Source organism: Vollenhovia emeryi, unplaced genomic scaffold (genome assembly GCF_000949405.1).
Source record: "Vollenhovia emeryi isolate VEMERY1.0 unplaced genomic scaffold, V.emery_V1.0 DF939128.1, whole genome shotgun sequence".
NCBI lineage: Eukaryota > Metazoa > Arthropoda > Insecta > Hymenoptera > Formicidae > Vollenhovia > Vollenhovia emeryi.
In genome coordinates this window covers 80,928-107,782 of record NW_011967238.1, presented here as the reverse complement: position 1 = coordinate 107,782, position 26,855 = coordinate 80,928, and the positions used below count along the sequence as shown (strand labels likewise).

General features: G+C 39.9%; 2 protein-coding genes across 5 annotated transcripts in view; one reads left to right on the top strand and one right to left on the bottom strand.

Annotated features, from left to right (window-relative positions):
- The window catches only part of LOC105568505, an 82,154-nt gene that overhangs the window by 33,466 nt on the left and 21,833 nt on the right, over positions 1 to 26,855 (bottom strand). The gene's annotated exons all lie outside the window — the stretch shown is intronic.
- LOC105568506 (FMRFamide receptor) overlaps positions 5,088 to 26,855 on the top strand; it is a 60,388-nt gene continuing 38,620 nt past the window's right edge. For 2 of the 3 annotated variants that reach the window (XM_012024217.1, XM_012024216.1), the window contains exon 1: positions 5,088 to 7,001. The gene's annotated coding sequence lies outside the window, so the exon portion shown is untranslated. The remainder of the gene's footprint in view (positions 7,002 to 26,855) is intronic. The other variant, XM_012024220.1, reaches the window with a different exon arrangement.

Sequence of the window (26,855 nt, the reverse complement as noted above, 5' to 3'; positions counted from 1 at the left end):
CAACCTAATAGCCCCCGCCGTTAACCCATTTACATCCACGATCATGCTCATAAATAGTCGTCCACCCTATAAGTGTGTCGCCTACCAGACGACAACGCAGATGATTACTAATAGCACTTGAAATACGATTGCAAGGACGTAAAATTACGTTGTTGTTTTGCCGGGTTGTGCAACATCCTACACGTGTACGCGTACACGCGTTTCTCCGTTCGTTTAAAAGAAATTGCCGCAAGGTATGTAAGAGGCCCTACATAAAATTGTGATTTGCGTATAATAAAACTATTATAAAAAAAAAGGCAAAGCTGCTTATAAAGATACGAGGATGAGTTTCGCGTGGGAATCTTTCTTCGCTTTCGCAACTTGGCCCCCCCTGAAGGGAGAGAAACCCTAAGCGATACACGACTCGCCAGAGACCTCTTTGTAATTCGCTGAAAAATGTTCGAGACTCTTGTCGCGTACCTCGTAAATGGGAATTCGATTTTGACACGGCGACGGAAAAAGGTCACGGTTGGGGAATTCGGCTTGTCCTTTACCGGCCAATATCGCCTTTAATCTCCACGATACAAAATACCTTCTTTTGCCCACTTTTATAAATTTTCATAAAATTATTTCATCTCTATTCTCTTCCTTGCTATGATTACAAAACAACAGAAAGATTTTTACACGACACCGCCAGTAATATAACTAATAATGTAAAAGCGTTTTTGTGTTTGTGTTTTTCTTTTGTCATATAAAAACTTGAAGCTGTTGTAAAATAATTAGACACTCATAGGTGTCTCTGCCAATTTTGAAAAGAATCTACATAAAAAGTAAGGCGAGTTTCCAGGACATCTCTCGACAGCCGTGGCGAATGAATCATCTAAAGAAAATCGTACTGCTGACGACCCTCGTTGAGCGCGCGTGCAACTTTCTTGCGATTTATACTCGGCAGCCAACAAACGTGGTACCCGCGAGTACTTTTAATAACTTTTGGCGCACGCAAGTCAGAACCGCAACCGCAACCGCAATTGCAGCCGTGTTGCATAATCACGTTGATTATGTATACAGATGCACTACAATAGCAACGAGTAACTCAGTGGATGATCTAATTAATCATGTATCTAATAGCGCGGACTTCATCAATTAAAGTGGAATCAATTACGAAATGTTATGCGCGTTACCAATCGGATACATCGAAAAAGACAACGAGATTTGTCGATTATATAATACCTACACGTTGCAATTAATCGATCGCCACTACAATCATACGTCCAATTTCCAATTGTATAATGTACACTATATAGTTATATGACTGTGCATACTAGAATTGTTCGATAGCGCGTAGCAAGTGGTTAAGGTACAAAGTACAGGGTATATTCTAAGAAATTATAACAAAATTAGCTGCGTCGCAATGTTTGCAAAACGAAATTTATAGCAAATTTTCATCCTACGCCCGCAATGCGTATGAATTGTTAAACAAAATTTATCATTTTCAGCGTTTTAAATTTATTATCGTTTCATTACATGTTGCTCATTTATTTAATTTATTTATTAACGTTTACGTCTTTTGTTACTTGACGTAGCATAATGTAGGAGTATCGTGCTTTTCAATTTATGAACGCTGATTAATTTACCTTCGTTGCCTCTGGCAGTACATTTAAACTGGCTTATCCATTGAACGGTTCAACCATGGGATTATCACTAATACGAGCCTGAGTAATTTTGCCTTATTGCGTGATATCTGCGTCCTGAGGACTAGAAAATTGTAGTACACACACTGGTCGATGCCGATCAGCGACGCAATTAATCTAGTCCCGTGAACAATACAACAATACCATCCTCACGCGGGATTCGGTAATCGCTTTCCTGTCGGCGTTTACTGAAAACATAATTAATTACTACGGTATGATAAATAACGTTGCAACCATTCTTTCCAACTGAAAGAAAATTGCCGCGTGAGTCGCGATAAAAATATTGCAATTGAAATTTTATAAATTAAGCTTAATACAATAAGAAAGATGTAAGAGCACTCCTGTGTTTATATGCACTATATTTAAATTGTGTTGCCCTGCTATTAATTTTATTATAACTGACAATCTTAGAGCTAAGAAAGAATAAATGCATTCCTAATCGAGAGACGAACAATTTTTCTTCTCTACATTTTTGAATGAAAACGTTGCTCTCGGTTTTCAATCTCGCACGAATTCCTATAATTTTTAAATCCTCTCATGCATTTATCGACCCTTTTACCTATGTATTACTATGTAGTTTCCCCATCCCTATTCAAATTGCGTCGATTACACTTTTACAGGGATGATCTACGATCTAGAAATTGCGTCTCCTGTTCGATCGTATATCAATACTATACTAATCTATAACCATGAGTGACAGCGTTACATCGCTATCTGCTCTTCGCCGAACGCGTAGCTCTGTTACTAAAATCGATATATTACAACGAGGCTAATTTCAGGTATGAAAAGTGCGACGAAGGCGAAGATATTAAAATTGTCGATTGTGTACATATCATACGCCATTTTCGACTGTATATTATGCATATCCGTATACTTTTCGCACTCTCACAGCTTTCTCGCTGGTGACGTCGTAAAACACTTGGCGGTAAATACTGCTCGGTTCCGGCGACCAACAGCTTATCGCGTACAATCGGAACTAAAGGTTTATCGCGATCATTCAAAAGATACGCCACGATAAATCACGGCCGAAATTAACTATAGAAATCGTGACGGTCCAATGTTCGGACTTTATTCTGATTTACGCGAGGCTAAATCCGCGGTTAGTGGCGCCGTGTAAGGGTAATCGTTGCCTCGTGCCCTCGGAAAGATTGTCTATCATATTGATGGACACGAAAAAGAGGGAGAGGAAGGAGAAACCCCCTGTTTATTATTCTGGGTCAAATCCCGTCAGAACAAGTATGAGCGTACGTGTTCAGAGAGGGATCTGAGTCATTACTTTTATCAGTTTCGATCAAATAATGCATGCGGGTAAAGCACGTGTAAAACTATCTTCCGTAGGAATTTCGATAACGTTCCAGAAACGAGTCGTGTTTGCAATTTTATTACATTAGTTCTGGTGCGAACAGCAGTAAAAGTAAAACATTAAAGCGTATTATTTCATCTATTACTTTGCATAATTCTTACTTGTTTCTAAATAAGAGAAAGATTAACGCATGGATGGTCTCTTTAAATTTTACCATCCACACGCGAGAAAGAAGAAAGCAAAATTAAGAGGACAAGCTATACAGACTGGGGAAAGAGATATCGCGTTTCAATGCGTCCTCGTCTGATTTAAATAAGAAAAGGGCAACGAAATTGAACTAATCATAAAAGTGACACGTTGAAGAAGATTATATCTCAGAGCTCGTGCAATAAGCTCCAACAAGTGGAAATACGTGCGAGCAAAAATACGCCAAGAATGACGGCAAAAAAATGCCGGGGAGGAAAATACGGGAGCGCATGATACCAAAACGAGAGAGGCGAGCAAACAAAACCTCGAGTAGGAAATAGTATCGCAAAGGGCACAAGTTAAAAATAACGGAGGGAGCGTTTTAAAAAAATATCGGATTTGTGAATGAACGATGTTACGAAATTCCTTCTCGCCGAATTTTTGCGTACGCGAATATTTTTACATCTTACAACTCTTCTTTCGCATTTTAAGATTGTAATAACAAAAATAGATTCTTCTCGTTTTTGCAAAAAAAAATATACGCATTTATATTAACATAGAACTGTAATTTTCTAATCTAAATAAAAATAAATTACCGCCATAAAGTGTCAATTAATTGCAATGTGCAATTAAAAGCGCTTAATGTATGGATTAAAAAATGTTATACAGTAATCGTTCTGTGCAACCAAAAATCTCGCGCTCCAGTTTCCGAATAAGACATTGATTTTATGAGAAATTCGAAAAACTGTGTTATTCACGTTATGGACGAACTAAACTTTTCCGTAACTCACATTCGGCATAAAATATGACAAAGGGATCAGCAAGAGGACTAAACCCATACGATATATGAATGGTAAAGGTCAAGTTTCATGGATCGTTGATATCAAATCAGTTTCGAGCATAAAAACAGTATATCCGACAAACTCCTTAAGCGTTGTTCTACGGAGATTTAGCAATTTTCTTGCTTCAAATATCTTACGGAATCTGATACTTTCTACGTTTCAAGGAGATTAATATTGAAATAAATAGAATAGTAAAACTAAAAGTTTCATTGGTCTCGCTATCTTTGCACCGAGTAATCCTTTCTCGCACGCTCTACACGTCGCGTGACACGCAAATGCAAGGTTGTAGAAAAATTTTAAAGACGTAGAGAGAGAGAGAGAGAGAGAGAGAGAGAGAGGAAGTAGGTGCAAGATTTAGACGAGAAAATTGGCAATGACAAGATCGAGTGTGGAACGTCGCAAGAATATAAAGAAAAACTACTCGGAATAAGATGTAACAGTCGGTACCACCTCGGAGATTATCGAATTTTCTCTGCAGATGGAGTTTGATTAAAATGTAATCTCATCAAAGTCTAATCTCCGATCTCAATAAAAATCCCATCTAATTCGTACCAACCTTTTTCTCGCTTCACTCGGGTCTCGCGCGCAGAATTGAAATGATACACAAGTATCTCGGATTCAGGCGCGCGCGCGCGCGTATGTACAACCGCCCGAGAATGTACAGCCTCTGTTTACGTTCTTTAAGTTTAAACTATAGTTGACTGCGACGCTCCGGCCCGAGAGCGCCTGATGCCGCGTATGAATGGCGCGGGAAACGCGCCAGACAAACGGGCCGGTGAACGCGCGGACGTACGGACGTGAGGAAGAAAGAAGCGTGCACGCGCGATGGGCTCAACGGGGATGGCTTTCGGAAGTCAGGTCGGACCTAAGTCGCGTGATCCCGAAAGGGTGAAAAGAGGCGCGGAGGGAGCCGACGATCGAGAGAGAAAGAACCGGAGAGGAGAGGACCGGCACAACCGGGGTCGAGAGTGCGCAGGCGGCACTCACTGCCAGGGTCACTCTCGTCGCACTCGCGACCATTCCGTAGCGGTGCGACGCGAGGCGACGCGACGCGCCGCGACGCTGCCGATCCTCTTCTCCTGGCTAGACGCACTTCAGTGCGCCGCGAGAGCGCTCCGAAACCGCTTGTTGATCTTACGCCTCCGGGTCGGAGCGAGCGAGGCCGCGCGCCGTCGCTCCCGAGCTCGTAAAAAGTTTTTGGAGAAAAGTGCGTGAGTGGCGGGCAAAGGTTGCGAAGAGAACGGCCACGGTGTAGAACGTGCCATGGGATAGGAGAGTTTAATATTTAATCAACGGCGAGAGAGAGTGCGCCGCGACGGGGATTCTTTGGCTTCGAGTCGCCAGTGTTCATCATGTAAACTAAGAAATGGTCGTCGATAAACTGCCTAACGAGTGCGCGGCCGACGATAAATAATGAATAATAGTAAACGCGGAATAATGAGAAGTAAACGCGAATTGTTGCAACAAAGACTGTTAACTTTGAGCGACAGGATTATTAATAAACGGTTGCCAATAAAATTATTAATAGATCGGGGCGCAGAATGTTCGTAAAAAGGTGATGATCGAATTTAAAATTGCTAATAGATTTAACATGATTAGCAACCAGCGTGATCAACACTCTCCGGATAGTTAATTATTAGTGGTCGCCGGTAAGATTAATACCAGCAAGATTAATAGTGGTTCGAGACTGTTAATGATTGGTAGCCATACTCGAGCTTATATACGTGCGCTTACCGAATTAGCAGTAAACGGAAATCAATCCCAATCAAATGCAAGCTTATCAATACTATCAATAATTATTATTATTAATAGTATAATTATTATTAGTAGAATATATCAAGTCTGGCTTGAGGAAGAAGTGCTATTAATAAAATCTGGAAAATTTCATTACATTTCACCAGAGACGATCCGATACGTAATCCAATTTAATGCGGGCTTTAATGAAAACTACGATAATCGTTAATGGTGGATATCGTGAATTGGTGGGCATCGACTGACGTGGATCTACACGTGGCATATATTTACTTGTTCAGCAGCAGTAAAGCTATTTTCTTCTTCTTTCGACGGAAAAAAAAAATTAATGGATCACCACCGCAAAGATACTCCGGGGATCAAGAAATAATGAATTCAAAACTTTTTTAAGAATAAAAGAGAACCTGATGTCTAAACTGATCGAAAAAGTTTCACAGGTATAATCCTATGGAGACAACAGACTTCTTTTTCTTCCTGTTGAGAAAGATAAGGTGATTCGGTCACGACGAAACAAGTGTATTAATGAATGACCGTCTTAGAGACACCCAAGACACGTACAAAAGACGCTCAACTGAGAGCCTCTTCGAGAATTAAAGCTAATCTCGCTTGAGACTGCGAGGATCCTTAAATTATTAAGACTCCTCTTTTTTTCTCATTAAGATAGATTACATGATACAACAATGAAGAAATAAGTTAATTAAAAAGTTCTCTTTCGGACAACAAAGGATTTACTTAAGAGAGGAAAACTTTCGAAACTTGTTTTCCCTTTTGTGAATTAACCCTTCGATTGACGATACAGAATCGTAAATCTGCGAATTAATTCAATATGAATGCCAAAAAATGTGTGACTCACTGAAGCGCGAAGAGTAGCCGACGAGCGGAATTAAGTGATACAAATCGGTGATTGGCGTGTTTGTGGACAATACCGGAGCGCAAAGAAACCTTCTTCGTGGAAGGCGGAGTGACTCATCGATGAGCAAGGATCAGCAGTATCTTCGAGCGCGGAATTTACGAGACGTTCCTCAAATTTTCGAGCAAAGTGTATTGGTAGAAGCGAGTTCCCCGGTATATCTCCCCTGCACTTGATGGACAAAGTTATGATTAAGTCCGATGTCGTGGAAGTGACGCCAAGTACATTTGATTCTACATGCTCGCGCGAACAGACGCGCGGTTCACGGTGATGAGAATGCCAGGTGACGCAATGATAAAGTTCGAGTGTCGCATGATCGACGAGGAGACTAACGACAGGTGATTATGCAGGTGAAACCCCAATCGAGATATTACGAGAGGTCCGCGTCGCGTTCGCCACGGACGAGACACTCGTCTATTAATAGTTTCGCGAGCGAAATTTCACGACATTCTATGCGGGCAGCGCAGCGATTTTACGAAGAAACAGCATGCGTCGCTGCGAACCGTCGTGAATTAACATTTTTCGCGAATGACGTTTCGAAATAATCGCGGCAATCTCTGAGAAGTGGAGCGGCGATATTTTGTTTTTATCATATAAACGTTTTACGACACACTTCTCCGTGCGAAATTGGATCCGCTGGCGCAATCTTATCGCAAATCTCATTACAAATAGATCACGTGTCATTTACAAAATTGTCACGAAATAAAAATTCTATGCATTTGTGTGTAAATCGATCAACGAAATGGATTTTTACTATCGATTATGGCGAATTAAATATATTAGTAACAAATTCCATAAAATTAATCACTTGATTAAAACACTAGTGCAAATGCATCATTGTGATAGTGTGACCAATATTGGGTGCAATAATCAAGTTTATTTTTCAAATAAGAGCCTTTGAGCCGAATCTGTTTTTTTTACTAAAAAGTAAAAAGAAGTAGCTTCAACATCAAACAAATGAAATATTCAAGACACACAAATATTACTTGCTAAGTTTAATATAAAGTTTTCACAACGAAAATTTATATCTAACTTCATTCCTGTTATGCATAATTCAGTTATTAAACTCGTGTTTCATTTAAAATAAGTATGTTTTCTTTGATGGGGTTTTGCCTTAAACAGAAATTTTAGAACACATTATGCATCATCGCTTGTAAGCCCGGTATTCCCTTAATTGCACAGTGCATTAGCTCATTGAGACGGAAAATGGCTTCCTTTTATCCGGCGGCTTTTGCTTTAATGCATTATGACTTTTGTATACTATGCTTGGTATTTCAAATCTTATCTTATGTACGCATTGTACATTTATAAAGTTCACATCTCGCAACGTAACTTATGAGGAAAACCCTGGCCGGGGTAATATTTTTCGCAATAAATTCCTTTAATTAGAATTTGCCAGTTGCGTCGTTTAGCAATTTTTCTACATTGGTTATGAAGAAAACGTCTACTTTTATGAAAAATCAGAATTTATACCGAAACAAGCAGCTCATCTCAGATATCCATTTCTTTCACGTCATCTTTCTCGACATATTTGAGTAACGAGGCCGTTCGACCATCAGCTTAACCCCCGAATTAACCCTTAGAACGCTTGTCAAGTTGTCGATCCCGAAAGACGCTGTTTCTTTTTCTTTCTAAGAGCCTCTTGACACATATAAAAAAAAACGTATTTTCGCTATATTGCATGACGTCATATATTTAAAACGAAGTAATCGCAAAGCAATCGCCAAAAGTCACTTTACGAAAATTTTGTAGTTTTGCAACTCTATTTAAAAAAGAAATTCTTCTCCTATTAAATATGAAGCAAAATTACACTCGACTCAACATATTCAACTTATCGATAACAAAAAGTTGTTACATAAAAATTATTATTAGTTACTGAAACACATAAACTAAATAATTTAATTTAAAGAAATGTGTAAACACTTTGATGCATTTTTATCTCTATTCAACTTATCGATAACAAAACCTTATTATTAGTTACTGAAACAAATTTTCTATTAAAAATAAGCTAAATAATTTAATTTAAAGAAATGTGTAAACACTTTGATGCATTTTTATCGCGAGCTCATATCGTGCATACCATATCGCGCATACAGAGAACATAATGAAGCGAAATATTGAGTCTAAATATAGCGAAAATCATCACAATGGTGCAAAGCGAGAAAAGGAATACGTATAAAATATAACGTTTCCTTTGAATAAATTTTTCCGTAAAAATACGCGCAATCACAAAAATCTGCAGCCTTTGACGAGATTTATTGCACGACGTAATGAGGAAGCATTCGAGAAATAAACGTCGCGAGCAGAATTGAATTATGAAACGGGAAAAGCGAATGAAGTGACAAATTACAATTACGTTAAACAGAATCGCAATTTTTGTGATATGGACTTTATAAATTCCGATCGTATCGTGTAATAAAGTAACGAGTAGCGAGAGGTAAAACGAAAGAGAAAGAGAAAGAGAACGACGAAGTATCACACAAGTAACGAGGCTTTCGTATAAACGTGCATGGTCTTGAATTCTTGATCAAAGAGCCAACCGCACTCACAAAAGGAAATATTCTATTCCTAAATGTAAGTGGCTTGATGCCATGACTCCAGATAAATGTGATTAACTAAATTTACCCGCAGCATATAATGCTTGATTTCAACTTTAAGGAAAACATTTCAAACATTAAAGTTTTATTCGAGAAATGTACTGCTACATATAAGAATAGAGGGCTTGATTAGTTTGTAATCAAAGATAATTGATTTTCACAAACTAGATAAAATTAATAAAACTTGTGACTATAAAAAAGTATTCCGAATTATATTTTTTTACTGTCAAATCTTTAAATGCGTAATTAACGTCTTCGAAACAAAGTTCCTAATTTTTAGACTGAAAATTAATTATTACTTTTAACTGAAGTAAAATTAATTTCATAATAAATAAGGTTCTTTTAACAAATCCTTCTTATTAATTTCACATGTTTAAAATGCAGTCTAATTCCTAATATATTGATAATAATATAATAGTTAATCTTAATAATTTGTCAGCGGTCATTTCAATCTTACAATTGCAGTCTTGAAATACGTCTGAGACACCCAGTAGGAAAAAAACGAGAATTTAATATTACAGTGATGAATAATCGACAACGGTACAACCGACCTTTAAACACAGTAATAAAGCAAGATCTCTAAGGATTCATAGCTCATAATGTCTATATCTGTGCGAGCCCTTTTAGATTATTAACCCTCAGAGAGAAAGAGAGAGAGAAAGGGGGGGGGGAGGGAAACTAGTTATCATATAAATAGCGAGCTGTAATACAAATAAGACCAGTGCATTTGTGCAACCGATATTTATGATCGGATCGATAGACTTAAATACTTGAATTAATGATTTGATTTATGGCTTCACTCTAGTCAGATCAAAATTACACCTGCGGCATATACTCCGTAATATCCGCGAGAGATAACTGCAATATCCGTAATCTAAAATTTTATTACGAAACATTTATTTAAGATTGACCTGACGAAGTTTTTGCACTGACTAATTATACGTTTGAAATTTACCGAGGGATATAAAGATACAATTTTTAACGCCGCGCACAACTGTGCGAGCTCTAAAGTTTCTGTAAAATAAACTTGACTCCAACTGTAAGAGAAAATTTACAGAGTTTATTCTACGAAATAAATAAAAATTATTACGTCTCAAATACGTGCATCATTAAATCGCTCTCTGGCTTTAATGTCTTTTCTATTTGACGTACTTTCTAATGAAATGCTCGTTAAAAATCAGCTTGAAATTAAACAAATACTCCCTTACATTTCAGTGCCGCGAAAATAAACCGTGCAATCAGTGCTTTGAATATGAACAATTTACAAATATCTGTTGCCGCTTTGTTACACTAATAAAAAAGGGACATTTTACGAAATTAATTCGCAAACTTTTGTGTGATACTACGGACGTTTCATACGGAATGCAGTGGGAAAAAAAGCCTCATCGTAATCCCCGTTGTTATCACCACGGCCATTCCGCGCGTTATCGCTTCTCCAAAATTTCATTAGCAAGCTAAACGAAAGCCGGATCCGTTTAAAAAGTTCGTAATGGCTAATTAAAGAAGGCATGATCGCTTTTGTTAAACTGCTGTAATTGCATTCGGCGATGACGAAATAACTGCGTGAAACTGTAGCGAGCGGGTTTTAATAAATTATCGAACGAAAATTTAACTTCGTCGATACAACTTTTGCTCCGCGATAGGATTATGTAAAATAACAGATGCACGCAAATGGCAAGTGGCAGCCGGAGTATCGGCGAAAGTGTCCTCGCCATTTCATTCCTTTCATTATTTATTCCGATTACGCGACGTGAAATAAGATAAAAATTATATAAATCATCGGGGACTTCCAGAATTCAAAATTCTTTGACTGATTACCACCCCGGTGATTAATGGATATTCTCTGATCGCATGGAATTTTAACGACGCGCCATTCGCTAAATTTCAAGTTGAACTCGTTTAAACAAGAATTCCCAGCGATCATCCGTCGCTTGAATTTTGTATACAACGTATCGTCCAATCTTCTAACATGACACAGAATTTTTACGTTATTATAAAATGATGTTTACTGCGACTTTTCGTGTAATACAGAATTTAAACGTGAATACCCGCTAGGAGAAGTAATATTTCTCAATTAGTAACTTCAGTCGTCGCGCTATTCTTCATAAAGCGAGTCGACTCGCGCGGGGTCTTGAGAGGCCGCGGCATAAAAATCAATTTACATCTTTTACATCTTTTACATCGAGAACGCAAATATTTTCTTTGGTTAATGAGGTTCTCGACTACGTGGGAATACAAGAAAATCTACTTTTATATAATTCAAAGTTGATTGAATTTATGCTACTTCTTATCAGACATGATTTAAACGAATTTACAATGTTTTTTTTTCTAGTAATTTCTGACGATCGAAATGTAATATTTATTTGTACATTATACGCTAAACACGGGGAAGTTGTTTTAAAAATCGACCAAACTGGCATAAAGTTTAGATTAAAGAGAATATTCCTTTTGTTTCAAACTAATATTTTATTTCTGACAAAGATATATATTATTTCAAATTCAAGCAATCGTACTTATTAGTTCAACCATTGATTTGTTCCGACCACTCGAAATATCAAACTCGTTTGGATACAACACAATTTATTAAATCCAAAGAAATCGTTTTCTCTGTGAGCAGATTCATAAGGTTCGTTTTCTGTTCCTGCACTGGTGAACTAGTGCAGTAAGCTAGGATGGGAAAAAATATACTTGTCTTACTCTAATTTATTGCACCAACTCACCAGTGCGGTAACAGAAAACAAACCTATTACGTCATACACGTCTCGGTAGTCAGCGGACGTTTAATGGCGATGCCAATTTCTAAAATTTTCGTGCAGCAACCGTGCGTCCGTGGGTCTCGAATAAAACTGAACTTAAAAGTAGCGGAACTTGAAACAACTTCCCCGTGTTTAATTACCACCGGCGACAACAAGCCTCACTCAATTTGGTTGATTATACGCTAATTTCACGGTACAATTGTTAGCATCGAACGACCGGCATCGGTTCCGCCGCTTTTGCTCGCGATATCGATACGATATACGAAAAGGTCTCTTATTTCGGAAATAATATTTCCAAGTGCCCGCGCGACGCGCGATCGGGGGGTCGGGAACAAAACCAATTCACGGCGAATCGGTCGATTATTGCGACTGAACGGGTCGACCCTCGGCCGGACTCGAGCCGGAAAATTGACACGAAGGCGGACATCGTATCCCCCGCGAGGTAATTCGATCGCGTTTCACTTTACCGGGGTCGAATTTTTGAACCCCGCCTTGCGCGCGCGCGCGCGCGCTTCGTACCGCCGGTTCGCGAAATTAGTTTCGCGGCGTGTTCTCCGCGACGCGATCAAAGCGGAAATGCGAACGAAGAGTCAATCGCGCGGCTAGCGCGTACAATGGTACAAATAAATTCACTCACAAACGTCGTGGCGCCCTTGCCGTTGCAGCCGCCCCGCTGTTGCCGCCGCCGCCATTGTGTACCTCGCCGTTGCACCCTCGCCGAACTGCTCCATTGTTCCCAAAACGCTCGCGCGCTCGCACGCAGATCGATCGGAAACGCGCGGCTAATTACAATCGTATGCTAATTAGCATCACAATCACCGGCGTTGTCGACGTGATTTCGGGGCGAGCGGGCGACGCGAGAGCGCGGAATCGATCGCGCGCCCGTTTTTCTCGGGCACGCACACGCGGAGAAGACACGTGTGCCGGCTGGCCGGCCGCACACCGACGCGTTATCTCGACGCTCCGCTTCGCGGCACTTCCCGGTGATGTTACGCGCGCGCGACGCGATCGGTGCGAGCGGAGCGAGGGACGCGACGCGAAACGACGATCGCTCCGCGTAGCGCGCGGCCAACTTCGCGCCGTGTAGCGCGGCCAACTTCGCGCCGGACAGCTCTCGCGGAAGCGAGCGATAATCGATTAATCGCCGCGCGCTCGTGTCGATTCCGGGGATCCACCTCACGCACACGCCCGCACACTCGGGAAGAACGCGGGCTTGTTTATCGATACGCGGAGACCCTGTAATCAGAGACTGGCCATAAGAGTAAACGTCAAATTCCCGCGAGTGAGAGAGAAACATGGGCCATCTCACTCTTCTACGCGAGGGGGGTAATCGCTGGCTAAAATGCAGAGTTGGGAAAGTTACTTTGTAAAAGTATCCAGTTACAGTTAGTTTTTTGTTTTCACTAAAAATGTAACTAGTTGCAGTCGCAAGTTACCAATTGTGAAAAGTAACGCGTTACAGTTTTTTTGTAAAAGTATCCAGTTACAGTTACTCAAAAAGTAACGAATCGTAAAGTAACTATTAATGTAACTATTAAATCAGTTACTAGTTCTTGAAAAAAATGTAACCGAGTTACAGTTACAAATGGCGAGAAAGTAACGAAGTTAAGTTAGAGTGACCAAAAAAAAGGAACTGTAACTGTAACTTCGTTACAAGTAACGAGCTACTTCCCAACCCTGCTAAAATGTTGTCCCACCGATTACCTATGATTTCATTAGAGAATTCGTACGATTTCATCTGATTACAAATAAGTTCATCTAATTGCAAATAATTTTCTTACATGCACGTTTAAAAATAGGCGACGTTGTTAAGAGCCGTTGGATTTCCCGAAAACGTTACATAAACTTAATTTCAACGATACCATACTGTTCTGTGATTTATTCCGAATAGTGGAACACTGTCGGTTCGTATGCAAAAGCCACATAATTTGTATATTAGACGAACGTTTTCACGAATTGACGGTTCTAAGAGCAAAAGGTGCCAAAAGTGCAGGATCACTCCAGAGCATCCCCTTAAGAGACACGTTGGAGATCGCGAAGATACACTATTGAACATGGACGAAGAAGACCGATACCGGCAATACTGGAAATCACGAGACCATTAACCCTTTGCACTCCGAAGTATATTTCATCTATTGGTTTGGACTTGAAAAAATGTCGAGTGAGACTCGACAAAGGAGCTCCTGAGATAAAAACTGATGTCGAGTCACACTCGACATAGGAGTGCAAAGGGGTAGCGTTGCTATATCTACATGCTATCAGGCTGCGTTTGGAATGTATGAGAAATAACATAAATTTGAAAAATCTAAACAATATTATAAGACGTTACAAATACATTCTGCAAACTTTACAGCATTTCTACTAGGTTACTGAAACATTGTCGGCGAAATATTACAATTGAATGTCTCCGAACCGTCTCTGCGGTATTACATTGCAATTTGCAATGTTGCAATGTTTCTGAAAGCTTTGGGGTGTTGTATCGAAACGCCGCGAGCCGCACCGTACGGATTCAGCCGGGCATAAAGGCCATTCTACAATTGCGTAAACGTGGTTGTTAGCGGTTGTACAGTGTTGTAAAACACAGTTTTAAACTAGCATTTCCGATTGTAAAGCCTGTTGTAAAAGATGGTTGAACTTCATCTTTCATGACTACAACGACGTAGGATGTAAAAATTAATCAATCATTCACTTGAATTATGACGTATCTCACTCTATTGTATATTACTTTAATATACAACACTTACTACTACTTCTACTCCTACAACCCTACAACTACGTTTACGCAATTGTAGAATGGCCTTAACGCGTCACGTTACGACCGTGACCGTGCGAGTCAAAGCGAGGGACGAACGCGCTTCGTAAATAGACCCCGCCCGTTGTCGTCCGCGCGAGAAAGCCCCCGGAAGACCGCGACTTGTTTACATAATAATCTAATCTCGATTCTGCCACGTCCCGATAATCCCACGAGGATCAGCCGTTCTCGGCGCGCGATATACCTGGCCCGCGGCCCCGTCGCGTCTCCGCCTCGTCCCTTTGAACTAAGCGCTTACTCCCGCGTCGTACGAAATCCCACCGCACGTTCCTTTCGCCCGTCGGGCTCCACGAGCGCGGCAAAGATAAAAACTTGGTCGGCGAGGAGAGCGTCGTTCATTAAGGCCTGGTTTCACCAACGTCGCTTAACTTTTAGGCTTGGCCTAATTTATTCTTTCCCACTGTTACTTCAGCGAGAGGCGAACGTGAATTAAACTAAGATTTAAAGCTAAACGACGTTCGGCGAAGCCGGAAACCTAAAGGCCTGCGTTCACGATGCTAGAACAAGTTCCAGTCTCGAGAAATGTGTAGCCAATCAACTTGCAGCTGTCCCATAAAAGCTTAAATCGTAAGTAAAACAACGGGTATTGGTCGTTGGGACGAACAGGAGCATGCGAACAGACCTTAAAGCGAACTCGGTTGGTTGCACTAGTGCGCACTGTGTGCACACTAAGCCTCGTTTCCAGACAATTCTTATATTTAAAGATCGTCTTAAATACCTCTTGCAATATTACTTATCCAGAAAAATGGCCCGTACAACGTTTACGCGGATCATTTCTTAACTAAATGCTCTTCGAACATGTATTTAATACAAAGTTAAATATAAGAACTGACTTTAAACAAGCCTGAGTGTGCACTCAGTGCGCACTAGTGCAAGCAGCCGAATTCGCTATTAGAAATTGGACCAAGCATCGTGGGCACAGGCTTTAATTGGCGCGCTTAGCAGCGCCCATTTTTCGCGCGAGTGACACGAACAATGGCGCAGAACGCGGCATCGGGCAGCAAACGGGGTGGCAGCGGTGCGTCGTGCGGTGAGTAAATTCAATTGCCACTGATCGGCGCCCTAATTGCCATTCATTGAACTATTTACTTTGCGCGCGACAATGCGAAATATCGTCGCGTTAAAACGATCGCGTATCGGCGCGCGAATTAATTTATTTGCTCGCCCCGCCGATTGTTTTCATTTGCTCTTCGCCGGCGGTCGAGAGCGATGAAATAATCGAAAGCTGCGGCGGTATCGGGGCGCGAGAGTGTTGTTTATTGCGAGCGCTGCACACGGCGAAACGGCGCGAACACGCGCAGATGAAACGAAGTTTACTCGCGCGACGAGTCCCTCGCGTTTTACATCGCAAAGGGTAAAACCCAGACGAGAGCAATACGTCTCGCGATCTTGTTTGCGTTATGATTCCAATACACAGGCGCTGCATTTCGAAGCGCGACAGATCCGCTTTCGAAACGCGCCCGCTTTCGCGAATAAAAACGCGCGCGCCTTCTCGCCTTTTCCAGGCCGCGCAGATACACGAGGCGAGATATTTCACGAGTAACAAATCGATCTCTCGATAAAAATCATTTTACCATCGTTCCCCGGAGCGCTGTCCATGATTATAAATCTCAGCTATTGTAAGACACAAGGGAGATTTTTTCACCCTTCTTTCCTCTTCCTTTTTCTTCCCCCATTTTCTCTCTCTCTCTCTCTCTCTCTCTCTGTCTCTCTGTCTTTCTCTCCCTGTCGCAGTTGGAAACTACTTTGTTCCGTTCTCCTTGCAACAATCTCAAAGGCAAAAGAGGGACGTAAACTGGAGCAAACCTCTTAATCTGACTTCCGCGGTTAAGTCAGAAGCAAACCTCTTGATCTAACCATCGAGAACACTTGAAAGATTGTTGAACCACACAAAAGATTTGTTGGTCGCGAGCTCTTTTGAGAAACTCGAGTCCTTCACGCTCGAAATCACCGCGACGCCGCGACAGTCCGACCCCTATCTCGACTTTCTAACTGGCGCGATCGTCATAAGGAAGAGCTGTTAAGTTCGGCGACAAACACAGGCTACCCGAATATCACGCCGATGACAATGAGTCGCAATCCCGAGGAGCTATCTGGCTCATGCCCGTTTCTACCAATGCAGAGTAACTGTAATCTCGGTTTAAATTGCCTCTTACCCCTTTCTAATTCGTAAAACTAGAAAAAGATATAAAGCAAGTTGAACCGAGATTAAAAATAAACTGCCGTTGGTCGAAACGGGCATCAATCGTAAAATTTCACAAGCGTCAAGTTTCTCAGATCCTTCGTAAAACGAACCAGAGAGAGCAAGCATCGATTTCTAATTAAGGCCCAATTTCACCAAACGTCCGCTTAACTTTAATCTTAGTTTAATTCACGTTTATCTCTTTCTAAAGTAACAATTAAAAAGAGATAAAGAACGAATTAAGCTCAGCTTAAAGTTAAACAACGTTGGAGAAACCGAGCCTAATTGTAAAATTGGCTTTCTCCATCAACAACCTCCAATACGGAAATATTGAACCACAATTTTTCTACGTTGAAGCTGACGAGAGATGTACAACCAATGGCCAGGTTTGGTTATTTCTCACCTTAGAAAACGCGAATTGACGGAACTGACTATTTCGTCAGACTTGGATGATGAAGACGGCAGTGTTCTCCTTGATTGAGCGAACGAGAACTGCTTCCGAAATGTTGTTCAATCGAGAAAACTTTCAATTGCACCATTCGCCGCTTTCGAAGAGCTTTCACCGCAATCGCGCTTCAAGTTATTCATTGCGCGTTTACGTAATTTGGTTAAATTGCTCAGCGAATATCTTTAGCGCGCGTTTCAAATAGTCGGAAGGAACACACTCCTCGCGAGTCTAAAACCGCAATTTGCCACCGGCAAATTGAAGCAAAATTTACATATAACGTGGCCCAACTAATTATAGCCGTTTCAATTAAATACGAAGGTGAAGAGAAAGGAAGAGCTTTCGCGGAATTATCGCAATTTCGCGAAAGCGTTGATTCAGATTAAACAAACTTAACAACAAAAAAAATTCTGAATGAAAAACCGTAAAGAGTAGTGAAAATTTAATTAAACCGTGCAGATTTTGTGTACGAGTTCTAATTTTACGTTTCCGAATTGAATTAATTTCCACAATTAACTAACATTAAACCTGCTCAATCTGATTTTATCAGTGTAATCTAGTCAACTAATCGAGTAATACTGTGAACATTTCAAAATATAATTTACTTATAATCGTGCGTTATTTCGAGTATTGGGAACTATGCGAGGGACTGTTGCAATCGCTCGAAAGTATTGTTAATTTACGTTCATAATTTATATTAATCATTTCCTATTCCACATCGAGTGTCCTACATAGAAATCACTGCAACGGTTTCGAATTTCCTTTCCGGAATTCTGAAATTCAACTCTCAATTTACAATTGTTGTCTTTTTTCCGAAGTGAGACGTCTCGTTTATTAACAGAGATAACGCGTGGAATCACAATTCTAAAGATAACATGAGACGATTCGAATAAAATCGATTAATACCTCGCGGAGAGCCGAGCCGACAAACGTTGCCGTGTATAAATAAATATCCCAGTTATCGCTGGTAATTTCTCATGCGTGTTGCATTTATTTTTATATATTATACATATGACGATATAAATATCTGTATGTAACATTTACGTACATCTAGCGTTCATTCGCGGCGATATAATTGAATTCCGTGGCCATCGTCAATATATCTTGATAGACATTAATCAATTTTTCATGCCGCTACTTGCATTGTCATCCGACGCTGCGTCTGATAATTTTATCCGCAATAAATGACACGAAAGGTAATTTTGATTGTATTATTTACAATAGGAAGGATCGATAGGAGAACAAATACGGCGTTATCTCTTATCACTGTTTTACGTTTCGCTGACAATGCAATTAACGATTCCGTCAGATGCTTTTAGATACGTCGTTGTCAATTTTCTCGCTAATTCATACTTAATCACAATCGGAAGTAGTAGCTCGCGAAACTTTTGTTGTATCGAATATTTACACCAAAAAAATACAAAGACGTTCGAGAAAGGTAACGCACTCCTAAATTACGAAATTCACGCGGTGTATAATGTTACTATCGCGATCGTGAGAAAGCTCTTGGTTATTTAAATAAGCATCTAACCAGTAAGATAAATATGGACCTATTAATAACTGTTTTCTATTACCGGTTCTCTTTCACACCTTCATTGAGATTTATCGGAGCAGCACGTGTCATCTTCTCCAGTCTAATGCGCTCGTCGGCCAAAATAAGCAATTGTGGGTTACGGCATGTCGCAACGTGGTCACCGTGTAATTTCTCTCGGGTTTGCGCGACAACCGATTCGATACAACGTTGTTGCAACGTTACATTCATTCTCTCGGCAATTGATCAAGTCGCGATCGAATCGCGTGGAATTAATTCTGCGCTCCCGATTCTGTCAATCAATGTGACGGGCGAGATCCGATATATACGCGGTAATAATAATTTGCGTTTGTCAGCGAATAAGCATGTTCGCTTCTAATACGTTCGTCCCGATATGCTTGAATTGATACCTTTGTAATTAGCCGAGTTACGCGATTGTCTTCACACAACAATTTTATACTTCAAAGGGAAATAACAATGTCGAGGAAAATATGATTTTTTACTGGGTCAATAAAGCTTCAAATTAAGAAATTCTTGCGAATTGGTCGTCGAACTACAAATGAACCAACGAAGCTTTATCACCTGATTAATTGCAGGTTCACCTGAAACTTCACTCCAACAATACCATTTTCGAAGCGCAATCTATCAAAGTTTGTTTACCGTTAAAGACAAACACAATGTGAATTATGTTCAAGGATCGACATATGCGAAAATATGGAGCCCATTGGAAAATGGAACCGCAGCGATATTTACTGAAGCAAGTGTTTCACAAAGCTATCGCGATTCGTTTCCCGAAATCGGCCGAGAAGCTGATATATTGTATATATATTATAAGCACATATTTCCATAAACCCCGTGTGCGCCGGTTTTCATAATTCAGTCTCTTTGACTCGCGATAAAACGAGCTTTTGCTAGAAACGATGATAATTACAATGAAATAGCGCCGGCGAAGCGCCGCGGCGTGTAGTACCTACCTGCGTACGTTAATGCAAACGCATTGTAGTGCGCGCTGCTAAATTCCGATTATCTCGATCGCCCGCCGCATTACCGAATAACCAACATCGAACGCGTAAACTCGCCGCATTGGATACGCAGGATCGTACGCGAGCACAGATGCAGAATAAAGGAAGCGGCCAAAGGAAGCTCTTGACGTGAAATGGGATAATCCTATTGCAACGGCCTTGTTAAATGTGTTAGCGCGTATTATGTTTCATGATTATACTCGTGCCCATCGTGCTTTCCTTTCGAGCGAAGTTTTGCGGAAATTTAAAAACTCCCTTTCTCTGGCATGAAAATGCAAATACGCGGATAAAAATTAATTCCCGTGGAAAAATAGCAACTTCTTGTCACGATTCGACAAGAGTGTTCGTTACGTCCGTTTATCGGCCAGCGCATCTAAGGCCCAGTATCCATAGTCGATTCCTATTTCAAAATATCATCTCAGGTGTTGTCTTAAGACGCTAATACGGCTCTGTGATTAGTTGAAAACACATTATACTTAAGATGATCTTGAATATAAGAACGGACTGTGAATACCGGCCTAAGGGCCAGTTTCGCAAACGTTGGCTAACTGTTAACCAGAGTTCAGTCAACTCCCTATCGTTTTCTATCTTATTATCTAAGAAGAGACGGAGAATCAATTAACCTTCGGTCAGCAGTTAACCGACGTTCATGAAACTCGCCCTAAGTGCTTCACCGGGGATCGGGCTCGATTGCTGTGAAAATTAATATGACGAAAACACTAAAGTTCTATGCGAGCGTTCGAAGGGATCTTAGTGGGAAGAAAATTCTAGAAAAATTGTAAGATTTTTGTCCGTACGTGACATTCTACACGGCCGTGCCTTCCTCAAACTCAATTTTATTGCTCGAATTAGAAACAGTTTTGACACCGGTTTTCACGGCTTTTAATTAATACCGCGTTACTTATGCAACGCAATCCACGTATTGCTTTCCATTTCTGCCAGGAAAAAGCCAAATGCGTTCTCGCACTAATGGAATTTATACCCACATAAATATGCATATGTCAGCTGAATGTAGACAACAGCTTCGCGTTTCAACAGATATTCGTTTCTCGTTTATTAAAACTGGAATAAAGTTTATTAAATGCAGATTTTATCCGGGCCATTAAGCGGAGCAGCTCACACGAAAGCAATCGAATGCCTGTTCCGATGAAATTTTTATAGGTGTACAAAATGTTTCCGCATTTTTCTCCAATTGTCGCGTCCCCTGCTCGCGTGGCACGATTTTCAAACGACATTTAGTACGCGATCTCTAAACGGCATTTGACATAGGCGCGACGAATTTGTAGCGGCACATACGAAATTTCTGGTAATTACAAAAGAAAAGAACGGACAAAAATTGTATCGCCCTTTCCTCTTGATATTATCTTCGATCGTGTATCATATATCACGCTTTTGCATTTCTCATCACTTTCACGTCGGGTCTTCGTTTACATCTATATTGGAGGAAAGCGCGTGAACGCTTATATTAAACCTTCATAGCTGCTCATTAATCACGGAGACGCGATATCGTTCCCCGTTCCCCATTTCTTAAACAATACTAATTACAATACCGTTATACATCATTGGTTTTCTTACCGGACTACATTGCGTAAATAGCGCGATGCGCCATCGGCCAAATGACCATTGTACAAAAAGGGCACTGCCCAGGGCGCTGATAGGGCGCGAGAATGGATCTGTCTCAACATTGTGTGGCGAATTAAGTCCGAAATAGGTTACCCGAAAAACAGTTTTGTTCGCCATCTGCTTTCCCATTTACGACAATAGCCTTTTTTTCCGAGATTTACGACATGTGCACAGGGTATTCTAGAAAACGCACGTTTTTTCCCACAAAAGATTCTATATAAAGGTGTACCAAGATCCTCTTTAACATTTATTCGTAGGATCCATCGGTAAAGATTACTTTAATGTATTATGCAACACGAATTTATAATATAAAACGCTTTAAAAACGAAGAGATATACAATGCAAACATCCCTCTCCGATTTTGAGAGACGTTGCAGAACGGAAACAAGAGCGTGTGCTTTCGCGCGTTAAGGACGTAAAACATCTCCTTGATAAAGTCGACTTTCTAAGCGTGTATCGTTCAAGCGATAAGATATATGAAAACACGTTTTGAAGAAAAGCTTCATGGTGTCAAAGACATTTTTTAAGGATGTAAACTGCAGAAAACGTATTAGATTTGCAAAAGGATGCTCGGTACACACAATACCATTTTATATTCTGTATCTGAAATCTCATGGTCACCATGGTGCACGCAAGCCGGCAGGAAACTTTTATAGTTGGAAACTCGTTGAGGTCACATCGAGCTTTTCTGCCACTATTCATAATGATATACGAGCGATTTAAAAAATTACTGCTCCGCGGAAAAATCCGCGCGGAAGAGAGCGACGAAAATAGCTGTTGTAAAAAAAATACGGAAAGAGAGAGAGAGAGAGAGAGAGAGAGAAAAAGAGTAAAAGATACGTCACCGACGCTGACAAATGATTTCCGTCAAACTTCTGAATTTATATGGAGAGAATATGAGTGCGCGAATTTACGATTACAGCGGCGGAAACGACGATTTAAACGCGAGGTGAAAAATACCGCCCAACCCAATATTTTTATACGACGAAACGGAACTTCTAGCGATCAACTTATTGCTTTTTTTTCATCTATTTTGGAGGTTCCATTGAGCGCATTCGTTTTTTCATTTTTAGAGGAGCGACAGTAGATAAAAGGTATCGGGTACTAACAAGGGTACATGAATTCAGAGCTACGACGTGCTCCATACCGAACGGATTGTTATCTGGCGGTGGACTTTCTCGCAGAAATTCGTAGGTTTGAGTTATAGAATGTGTTGCGCTCTGTTTTGATTAGAAATATTGTTTGTTTCTTAATCGAAAGTGGTTTGTGTTAATACCAAAGATAGAAGAAGTGTTTCAAATATAAATGCGCTTGAAAGTACATTCGCCGATTCATACAGCCATATTCGAAGTATTAAAATAATTAGCGGGACGCTTTGCATATTTGCAATGCTAAACCACAAGTTTCAAAGTTTCAAACATTCATGCAGATTGTTCTGAGACATTTATGTTAGGAGTCAAAAAGATGACTGTCGTTAGGGTTATGCTAGGGCGAAGTTTAAGATGACGATGGGTTCGGGGGGATTATCAAAGGGGCAAATGCAAATGAACGCTGCGTGCATAATTTAATGGAGCTTACAATGAATACGAGGGAATCGTACGGGAAGCTCCTCCCGCGAGAAACTTTTCAACGGTGGGAGGAATGCGAAAGAGAACACGGTGCCTTTTTTTTCTTCAAGTTCAACAGTTTAATTCTTTATCGCGCTTACGGGATTTAGCGGGCGCCCTTGAATCCCATCTTGAATTATTTTTGCACAACTTAAAAAATGATTTAAATAATGATAATGTATAATAACTTCTGAATGTAAATTTCCTTACACTGTCATTATTTAACAGATCCTTAGAGCGTCATAACTCAGTTCTTAAATTCATTTTCTAAATCATTTTTGCCTGTGCCTTCCTGAAATCTTGGAATTGATTTTCGCATTTAAAGTATACATCGAATTAAACTAATTAACGGAAAGAATTAATAATGTTTTAGATATATAAAAGTATGTAAACACATAATACTTGATTGCGATGCAATTTGCGTAACATGCAATACAGTCGCTTATGACAGAAATTGACTAACTTTGAAAAGGTCGTGTTCATTTTTGCTCCTTTTTATTTACATTTTAGGGAGCATTCAAGGTACGTTCCCATCAAGATAATGAGACGCTGTAGCAAATTTACCGTACAGTTAAATTATTATACCTTCGTTTTGTGCGGGAAGATCATTTTACCATTCTACTACCATTTTCTCCTACCCCTTTCGTAAAATTTGCTATTGTATTTCTTATTGATTGTGCGATGTATATATACCATCATTTCACAATTTTTTAAATTAACTTTACGATATTACGCGCTGTCTCTCGCTTTCCGAATATTGAAATCATTTTCGGACGCACGCGTGAACGTTCGATTCCAACCGCGCAAAACTTTCGCGCTTTGTTATTTCGCACCATGTGTATTCATAATTCGACGGGACGAGTGCAACGATTCGCTGGAAAAATCATTGTGCGTCAGAGACGCGATCTAAAAATAATGTAAACGCATTTTCCACCCACGTGTCTCCCAGTGAACTTTTACGGCGGAAAGAATGGTTGCACCATAGGGGAAAATGGGGTGCAATCAGCCGTCTTATCATTTATATTGTGAGAACAATTTCACACACCATTGCTTCGAGAATGGTACTTAAGAATTGTTATCTTTCGAATACGAAAAGAGAAACGCTCTCCGTTATAAAATAACGTCGTGAATAACAAAAAAATCATGGATAATAATCACGGCAGAAAGCACAACGTATCGCGCAGCGACAAATAAAATGCAACTGAAACCAGATTGTTTCGTTTCTTGACAATGTCCCGGCAAAAAGTATTTCTATAAAAAGAGTTAATCTCTAAATGCATTGCTTTTATCTCGGAAATGAGATAGACGTGGAATTTTGCAGCCAGAACCACGTCAGATTATACTCGGCTTTTTTTCGAGAGAAAATAAACTTCCGGAAAGATAGATGAGTCTCTCTCTCACGCGTATATGAATTTGGCCAAAGAAATGAATTGTAGCCCCCAGGTGGCTATATGCAAATGAAACAAATGAAAAAAGTCATTTGGTCAACAGCAACACCTGATGACTCTGTACTGTGAATTTCTAGTTTTGTTACAAGTACTACGTTGGCATTTGTGCCATTTAGACCTTTTTCATTTTTTAACAAGGCTACGTCATCCGAAAATGAAATCCAAATCATGTTAACATGATGTATAATCAATCACATATGTTGCTCTATTATAAAGGGAGAGTTGCATGCTATACACACATTATTTAATTTGCCTAGAAATGACAAAACGCGCAATTTGTAGTTGAGCATTGTATATTTTTAAGAATTTGTATACATGCAAAGAAGTAATTGTATGCGCAACGTTAATTTAAAATAAAAATTAATTTATCACTCACCGGTACGATTCGCAACAGCAGAGTTGTACATCGTTCACTATATATGTTAAACTGTAAAAATACAAATATGCATATGATTATTATAGACCAATTATGTAAAATCGAAATTATTGCATTAAATATACTTCATATTTTATATTTTTGAAAATAGGTATTTATTAAAATAATTATATAGAATACTGAAAAAGTCTTCCCTTTAAATATAAACTCACAAAATTTTATGCATATGGTTTCGTCTCTAACACTTATTCGAGTCTTCATTCGAATCATTTGAATAAATAAAATAGAAACACAGAATAGATGCTTTATTTTGCACAAGTAGCAAATAACATAAAATGTAAGACACTTACCTCACCATTTCTCCGCCGTTGCCCGATGCCTCCTTGGCCTTCTCCTCCTCTCAGATTTCCTTGTTACACTCACACAACACCCACTCGCGAAAATCATCGATCGCGCGAAATTTCGAGCACTCCCGTACGCGATGTGAGATACCGCGAAACGCACGAAATATTATTAACAAATATCGCGTGACTTTCTATCACACAAATTACTCAAACTAACAACCTATATTCTTGATTCGGGAGAATAGGAAATGGATAAATCACTATTGAATTGACGATATAAAACGCAACGCGAGCATCGGAAGCATAATCCGCGATAAAGAAGTAGTTATTAGTCCGCAACGAAACGATATTTTACAATCTTAGTCCTTCAATCTGATCCTCGAAATAAATTATGTGAGCAAAACTTCCAGCGATAAATAGTTGTTATTAGTTGCAACACTTAATCGAGATAATTTTCCGATTACGTTTACATAATGTAACGACGTGCGATAAGCGATTTTCTTTACTTCCTGCCCGTTCGAGTTGCGAATAACGACAGAGCGAGTTACAGCGCGAACGCCGAAGTCGCACCAATCTCTCTTTTCCCGAAAATGGAACAGATTACACGAAATCGACAGATAATTAAAAGCGCGGTGCGTAAACGAGATGTAACCGCGACAAAGTGCCACATTTACATTCATATTTTAGATGAGTTAGACGCGTGAAATATCTATGTATACGTTGATAAAGAGCCGTCGCCTCAACATGCAATTCGTTTCTCATTACAAGTTGTAAAAATTGAATAATTAATCGAGGAACGTTACTTGTTACTAATAAAGGTATGCAAATCAATAGCGTTTTATCCCTGCATTCAGCGCGATCGAGTCTCGAAAACCGATAACCGAAAAGTAATACGACGCACGGACCGACTCTCACTGCTGCCTGCCGGCTCGACGTTCGGCGAGCGAATGATAGCGCGCGACCTTCAGATACACGATGGCACGCAAAAACATCGTACGTCACCGCGCCGATAGAAAAACAACAACAAACGTTGAGAATTCGTTGTCTCGCCTACGACATTGTAAATACTGTACTGAATATTTTACATTACTTTGTTCCGTGACTGTTACTACGTTTTGCGTATCATTCTGCGGATTTATTGGCATTGATTCAATTAACGATTAATTTTGTTCAATCGAGAAAATGTTTCGAAACAAAAATCGTTTTAAAAAATTTACTCAACTTCTAATTACTAAGATTAGAGATTTTACCTCACTAGTTGGTATATACAAATGTATATTTCTAAATTGCAAATCTTCATTTACTACGAATCTAAAAGAGAAGTGAAGCACGCCGCGCTTCGAGAAAACCAATCGGCATCGCGGAAAAGTCGCCTCAACTGTTCGATATTAAAGACATTCGCGCTGGTAACATATCTTTTTTTAGAAAAGGATTTAAATTAAATAAATG